Genomic DNA, 8,772 nt, shown 5'->3' on the forward strand with positions numbered 1-8,772 from the left:
GGAAAATGTAGGTTGCCGTTGAATGTGTCAGAGATGTTTCCTTTTTCCTGTGGGGCAAAATGAGTTTTCCTGACATCAATCAGCCCCACAAATTAATTGTTATTCCCTCAAAACATTAAGCCATGATTCAAAGCTGCCTCAGAAATCAATGCCAAGAATTATTAAAAGCTCACTAACATCGGAATCATGTGATGGCAAGTGTGAAATCCAAAATAAATCCTTTCACAGTGTGTGGTGTTGTGAAATGAGCTGGGTACAATGTACTAAATCCCCTCAACAGTTTTTATGAGAACTTAAAAGCAGTATTTATAATACTTATTTTCATAGTGCCTTCCTGTCTGTGCATATTTGTTTTCTATTTCAAGAACTGCAATCAGTGTCCTGTAAAATCTAAATCTGTTGAAGTGGACTTCGATATAAATTTATTTTACCCTAAAATTCCAACTGTTCAACTGCTGTAGACATAGTAGTTCAAAGAGCAGTTGTTTTATCTCTAATTTTTTTAAAGAAGTTTTTGGGCATTTCCACCTTTATTGGATATGACAGCTGAGATATGAAAGGGGAGAGAGACATGCAGAAAAATGACACAGGTCGGACTCAACAACTCTTATATTGCATAATATACTCGACATTCTGAAATAGTAGCCACATACATTATTTACCTCATATGCAGAGAGAGCCAGGCCATTACTTGAAACATGCAGTGCTGTAATACTAAGGTTTGATCAATTCAGCATAATATACAACAGCAGTCATGTCGTAGTGCTCTGCTGCTGTGAGTTCATCAGTTTAACAAAAAGTCCCCCAGTCAATCTAAGTGCATAAGCCCTCCTTTATATGGTAAACTTTCTATGTGAAACTTCTGCAAAAAAGTGGTGCGCTTCATTGGCAGTCGCTTAACAGGGAACAAAAGTTGCTTCGTAAATTGAATTAGAGTCTGATTATTTGCCATCCTGACCAGTGCTGTAACCGACTGTTAGGTTTGCCAAGCTAAGTTTCATAAGTAAATCAGAGTGGCACACAGTGCATCCAGTTAAACACCAGCCTAAGGCTTCTTCAACCCTCCTCTACTCTCTCACTGCTTTCCTGGGCACTGGGTTCCGCCCTTTTCTCCTACCGCAACCTGAGGGATCCAATCAATAGGGACTTTTACATGAAATCTGTTAGAGTGTGTTAGAATGCCCATATATTGCACTAGAATAACAAACTATTGCACTTATGCACTAGAACGTAGTTTTGCTTTATTACCAACAGGTATGCATACTACACAGTAAAATGACTAGTTTCTTCTTGGGAGGGGAGAACGTAAAAACTCAAGGGTCAATCCTATTGACAATCTAATGTTGGCTTTGTGGGCGGTAATGGTCAGAAATCCACTGGGAGTGGGTAGAAGCGGAAATAAAAAACTGTCCCGCGTAGGGCTCTAGTGCACAGCTGGAAGTACTGTTAGAAATCAGCAGACAAACAAAAGTAAAATGTATTCACCCAGTGCTGGTAGCATACAGGATCCAAGAAAACTAATACAATTTTAATATTAATATCATTATGTCAATGCACTTTAAATGCATCAAGTAGAACATTTGTACAACAGATTTTACTTGTATGTGCAGCTTAAACCATTAACTCCAATAAGGGTGTATCATTCAATTATTTTGCGGGTAATAGAAGGTGGAAATCACAGATCCCTTTGCTGAATGGAATCCTTTTTGTGTAGTTCCGTTCAAAGATTTGTCGTCACTGATTATGTAGTTAATTCAATTCTTTTTTAAACAAAGAGATCACATAACCTTTGAAATATGAATACATTGGGATGCAGGTAAGCGTCCGCATCACCGTTGACAACAATGTGATGTATGGCTCTGCTTTGATGTAGATGAGAGGCTCGGTCCTCGATTCAGGGACCACATGTTTGATTCTGACCTGTGGCACTTTCCTGCGTGTCATTCCCTCTCTCTCTCTCCACTTTTAACGATCCATCTTCCCTGCACTGGCTTTGTGTCATCAGTATGCAGCGTTGCATGTGGTACTGTCACTGTAGATGGACCACTTCATCATCTCACTGCCACCAAACATCACATCCATCTTCCTGCGTGATGTCTAAGGTGTCTCCAAAATCTAGTAACAAGCAAACATTTGCCTTTCGAAGTGAAATACAACAGCTAACAAGACAGTTCTTAAAGAAATGACATTGACAACTTTCTTTAGATTTTTTTACTGTGTTGCTTCACTCAGCTCTCTCTGCAACTGCAGTCATTTAGCACGGTGCCCGATTATTGTGTAAACGTGGTCATTAAAAAGCCTTCTGATTTCCTGTGTAAGTAAACAAAAGATGATAGTGTTTTTTACAATTGGCACTAGGTACATGGACTGAGCTGAATTGGTCACAGACTGTGATCAAAGACTCGAGCTAGGTGTTGTGATTGAGAGTGTGAGCTTGACAAATGCTGCACTCAGCCACAATGTATTATGGTACAAAAGAAGGCTGACTGTGTGAATATATAACTAGAATAAATGGCTGCACTCTCGGTCTTACATACACAGATGCAGAATATGGCAGCTCATAAATGTGGCACCATGTTGGTTTTATACAATGAGAAAATGTAACACTGCTCTGTTTGCATTAAAGAAAATGCAAGTACACAGTTGGAGTAGAAGCCTAAAGCAGTCAAAACATGCTCATTTCAACACTGGCCTCTAGGCACTCTTTATACTGTTTTCCTGAAGGAGGTTTTGTTTTCATCATTTTTTTACAAATTGCTCTCTAAAAGTTTCCATCCACCCCTTGTCTTTTAGTATCTCCTCTGACTTGATTGCAGTGCTTTAATACCCATTCTATCATGCTGTTTTAGAAAAAAATCCCTGATAATGAACTCTTTAATGAATGAGCAGCTCACCATCACAGTGCTGACACTATCATGAGAGACGCAGGCGTATGTGGCCATTTCTGGGACAGGTTGAAGTCCACAGTGAAAAGTGCATCTTGGTGATCATAGATCTTCCTGCTTCCTGTAATTAATGACGCTACAAAATAATGACCGTGTTCAGTCAATATTTATCTTAAACTAAGCATTGCGCCCCTATAATATTGTTGGACAGTTTAAAAAAAAAAGTATTAAAATGTATGCATTAGAACCAGAGAAATATCCCATTTTATTACATGCATTATTCTTCAAAAGCTGGTGTCTACCTTTCCCACAATGCACCTTGACTGTGGACAGTATGGTCAGAGATTCCGGAATGGTATGCAGTACCAGCTAATGTAGCCTACATTAGTTTTAGGATTGTATCTGAGGGCAGATGTCATTTTTCCATTGGTAAGTGAGTGTTGACAAGTTCCAGCAGCCTGTCAAAACTCATTACTGAAGGAATTACTCAAATGTATGTTGAAATATGAGACGGGATGTAAATGATAGGTTATCCACATACAACAATCTGTGGCTTGCTTAATTTACAGTTGCCTCATAAGTATGGCTGTTGTTGCCTGACAAAAACGTCCAAGATTAGATTTTCCTTGAATATGCATAGTTATCTACATTACATACAACTACTAAAAGGGGCCAAATAATTAGCCTGAAAGCCAAATTTTTCCCATGGGCCACTATGTGCCTGTCATTGCTGTATGATTTTAATGGTTAATAAGTATTGTGTTTCGGAAAAGATTGTGGTTCAAGTAAAATTTAAAAAAATACTGACTACTAGTATGCAACAGAACATAAAGCCGCAATACCAAAGTTTAAATATCTGAAAAGGAGGTTTGAGAGGGATGTGTAGGTGGCTGGCTTGATGCCAGTGGAGGTGTCGGTAACAGTTCAGTCTAGTCACTTTTAATTCCACAATTGCTCTTTCTTGATCATTGGAGTAGGAATGTGTGTGGTTTCTAGAGGGGAAACAATTCCAACAATTAATTTGAATGACTATTAAACATTTCACGGGTCTTGTTTTTCCCCCACTTGGACCTCTGCAACCCTACAACGGCCGTCCTAGCCGGGAAGGAGGGACATCCCTCTTCCTAATGGCCAGAGGGATCGGGGGAGCTGAGGGTCAAGAATGATGACAGTGCCAACAATGTTGGAGGTCAGGATTATCAGTGCGCCACTTCTGTCTGGACTGGAGAGAGAGAAGATAATTTATGAGGAAGTGGGCCAAAAAAGGATCTGAAGGAATCTGACTATGATGCTATTGACGGCGGCTGCGCAATTCAGAGTCAGGACACATTACCGAGGGTGAGAAGAGTCATGCCGCCCCATGAGCAGCAGGTTAGGAGTCACAGCATCTGCAACGTCAGAGGAGAAATAACCTAGGGGCTTTGAATTGACAATACCTTCAATTTTAAATAACTATGCGTAGCACACTTTCAGTGACAGATTGGGCATCTAAGCTGGTCTGCAGGGCAATCTTGACGGAGCGTATTTCACACTCCCACTCCCCGCTAAAAGTGGGGGGTTGAAGCTGAAGGAGATCCTGTTTGGCCAAGATTGCAGAAAGCAGCTCAAAAGGTTTGCCTCTGCAAGCTATAAAGCGCCTTAGTGCCACCAAAAAGGAATCTGTATTCATGTGACTGAGTAGATCTAGATGTACACATCTAGTTGTCAGGACTTTGAAAATAATTCCCCACCTCTTCAACTAGCCTGCCAGTCTTCACAGTGTAGGGCTCGAAACAATCTATCTCGGTGGAATAGAAGGGAAGTTTGCAGAGGCGTAAGCGAGCAGGAGGGCCATTTGGGGAATAAAGGGTTTGGCACAGGACTGCTGGACCTAGCACGTTGGTGCTAATGTTTCCTGACAGCTCAGCGAAAAGCATCTCTTGACCAGGATGGCGTAGGTGGTTTTCACAATCGTTAATTATAAGGTTTGTGATCAGATGGGCAGGGTACAGGGGTGTATGACATCAGAGGGCAGGTGGTAAACTGGTAGGGTCAGGGATGGTGGGGTTTTGGCCATCCCTGACCACAGCACCACAGAAACTGGCCTTACTTAGCTCTACAGGATCTTTGGACTGATCTAATGTGGGGCTAGTTGGCTACAGGTCAGGGGGTTGCAGGAGGAAAGCAGGTCCTTGGTTCCACCTACAGGGCTTACTTCTGTGAATCCACAAAGCACCAATCCTGGTTTCTGGGAAGCTCCTGTACTTCAGCCATCCTGGTTCCAACAAAGACCTAATAGTAGCATGAGACTCGAGAAGCCAAGAAGCCAGTGGTAGAATCGCCTGTCGGTAAAGTAGCCTGCCTGATGTTGAGGGTGAACTCTGTTTGGAAGAGGTTGAACAGTTGAGATCCATTGAGGGCTTTGCACAGTTCAAGTCAAGGAATGGATAGCTGTTTTGTTTTTCTCCTTTTCTCCTTCCCAGGAATGCCAGGCTTCTAGGTTGCTGTGGGGAAGGTTTGGGTCGTCCCATTCTCTTACCTTTGCCCACAGATGCTGGACAATGATATTGGTTCTTGTTGTGGATAGGATATAGGATATAGTCAAGAGGATCGTACTGGCTTGCAAGAACTGTGTAGATACGACGCATGATTGGGGTAGTAGCTTTGCTCTGTGCCTGTATTTCAGGGTCTGTATGGCAATTCCAGTGGAGGCCTTGAGTAGACTCCATGGTGTGACAGCCATAGCTCTGCCTGGTCTGACCTGGCATCCAACCTGGAGGGAGGTCACAGATGACCATGGGGTCAATACTGAGCCCAATCTCAAAGCCACCAGAGGAGAGGGTTGTGTGTGCATGCAGTGAAGGAGGTATTTAAAGTAAATGTGCTGTATTTATATAGCGCTTTTCCAGTCTTAACAACTGCTCAAAGCGCTTTTACATCTACAGGAAACATTCACCATTCACACACATTCATACATCACACATTCGCCGTACAAGGTGCCACCTGCTCATCAGATAAACATTCTTACACATTCACACTCCGATGCGCAGCACCGGGGGCAACTCAGGGTTCCGTGTCTTGCCCAAGGACACTTCGACAATGACTGCAGGGGCAGGGATCGAACCACCAACCTTCCGATTGGCAGGCAACCGCTCTACCACTGAGCCACAGCCGCCCCGGATAAAGGCAGTTATCCACATACAGACATCCACATCATTGTCTCTGCCCCGTAATTAAAATTAAATTAACAATTCATATAAATAAACAATTGCACATATTCTTACACCAGTGATTTATTTGAGCAATGTAAACCAAGTTCAACTAGTCAATATAACAGCACCTATAAACACCAGACAAACTGAAAGAAATGCAAGTTCTGCAGGACAGAGCAGAAAACTTCTAAACAGTATCAGAGTTTAAACATTTTATGCCTATGTAGCACCCCGTAATGCACATTATTTTCTGCCATTGATGAACATGTTGGCAGTGGATATAAATCACAAATGCATATGATTAATTAATTCAAGACTGTTGTTGTATTGCCTATTACTGGCTTGGGCAGTTGGAAGCTTTTCTCATTACATTCATCCATTCCTGATTACTCACATCTCATATTTGAAGATTTTACATTGAATGTCAAATGAGTTGTACAATTTAGCTTCTATCAGTTTAAAGCTTTAGTGCATAACGTTTTGATATTAATGAACGTCTATTACATTCAAGCCATTGCCAACTGAGTTGCTGCAAAGCTAATTACAATCAGCTTCACACAACTCTCTGTATTTCTCAGTATGACTATGTTCAGAAGAAGGTTTTGCCGGTGACTTTCCCGCTCAGAAGCTGAAGTGAAGATAATTACCTCTTCTGAAGAGTCCATCATGTTTTTTTAATCCTCAGTGTCCTCCTTTGCTACAATCAACTGTGTGGAGGAGGGGGGAGGGTGATGACAGAAGGCATGTATTACGTGGACGCGCCAACAGTGTTGTTATCATTGCATAGAATTCCTCAAGGGGGGGACCCAAACTACACACTATAGCTTTAAAAAAATATTAGGAAACAGTCATATAATGAGTTAATTCTGTCTAGGTGATTCCCCTTCTGTCTTCTTAGGTATTAGTAAAAATTCTCTGCAGTCTTCAACTTATCCAAAATGCAACAGCCATAGTTTCAACTTGCATTAAAAATGAGGACACATCATGGCAATCCTTGCATCATTCTACCAGTTACCTTAGAGTTTAAAAATCAGGCTTATAGTGATTGCCTTCAAAGTACAAAAGTGTGGCTCTGAGCTTTATACCTGACCATGAGCTTCTTTAACTTGATGATGAGCATGATTAATCATGAAGCAGTCAGGGTTAAATTACTTCACACTTCAGGGGGGCCTCAGTGCCCCCTCTGATGTAGAGATGGAGATGGACCCAGAGATGGTCTTGCTTTTCCACATAGTCGTGATTGTAGCCATAGGACATTGCTGATAGCCAGCTATACCTTTTCCTTTGTGTTGGACTCCTTTGTGTTTTTGTGTTTACTCTGATGGGCCAGGTTTGCAGAATCAGCAGGAGAATGGTGAGTTAATTTCCCGATCCTGATGAGCGACTCATAGCCATATGCCGTCCCCGTACAAAGTCAACCACATAATGCACAAAAAACATTTGTAAAAGCCAATTCAGCGAACATTTTGCGGAGATGACGAAAAGTTGACCAGAGAGTTTCCGTGCCTTCTAGGAGTGAAGATTTAAAATACATAATCTTATTTGCCTTATATTTGTCCATCCTACACTTCCAGAGCAAGATATCTGGACAACTAGTTGGCAGGTTGCCACTGAAAAAGTAGTATTCCTGGTCCCCTACGGATAATTAGGGCTTGAGCGCCGACTGCAGTGAGGGCCCAATTGAAACTGAAGCAATTATTCCTTCTTTCTTTATTCTGGCAAATTAATTGTCTTTTTGAGGGGCTTACCACACTCAAAAACTCACCAAAATTGGCGGTTCCATCAATTATGGTAAAGATTTACGTATTTTAAGGGTTTCAGGAATAGGCGCAAAAAATGGAGCCCCTAGAGTAGGTTTAATGTAGAAACATGAAACTTGGTACACCAATAAAGCATTTCAAGACATAGAGAAAACTCCATTGGAGCCATACCCTTAACCCAACATGAAGTCCGCCATTTTGAAATTCCAAATCAATGTGATTTTGGACATTTCCAACTTTTCCTCGTAGCGATTTCATCCGATCGACTTCAAGCTTGGTCTGTGCCATCTTAAGTCAATAAATATGAAAAAATATAATAATAATAATAATAATAATAATAAAGAAATACTTTTCGTCATAGGGCATGGCTGTGGAGGGGCAGCCCTTTTGTGCAGTTCACCATTGAAACAGGAAGTGGGTGTATCTAGAGTGTACATCGTCCAATTGGCTTAAAACTTTTCAGGATTCATCAGTGTCCAACCCTGACAACATATACAGGTGGATATTGGCTCTAAGACATAACGCCCTCTAGTGGCAACAGGAAGTAGCTCTATAAGTCAAGGTGCTATACTGTAACAAACTTCTCCTATTTCCTTCGTTATCTACGCGTCTGTTTTAACCAAATTACCACAAAAAATGGAGGGGATTCCATGCAAAGCTCTTTACAAGTACAATTGATCACTTTCATTCCTTCATTCCATTTTCATTCCTGAGGAACTGTATGTTCCTCTGATCTTAACATTTAATCAAAATAATTCATAATTTCTGCTTTTTAACTCAAATATTAGGTATAATTCTATATAAATGAGGGTCATTGACCATGGATTCCAAAAAGTAGTGTAAAACTAGTGGTAGTAAGGTGGTGCTAGTGAAAACTAAAAACCAAAGTCTCAAAAAGGGACAAAAATGTCAAATCTTTGTCAGTTTTTGACCTGG

This window comes from Etheostoma spectabile, chromosome 6 (genome assembly GCF_008692095.1).
Source record: "Etheostoma spectabile isolate EspeVRDwgs_2016 chromosome 6, UIUC_Espe_1.0, whole genome shotgun sequence".
Classification (NCBI taxonomy): domain Eukaryota; kingdom Metazoa; phylum Chordata; class Actinopteri; order Perciformes; family Percidae; genus Etheostoma; species Etheostoma spectabile.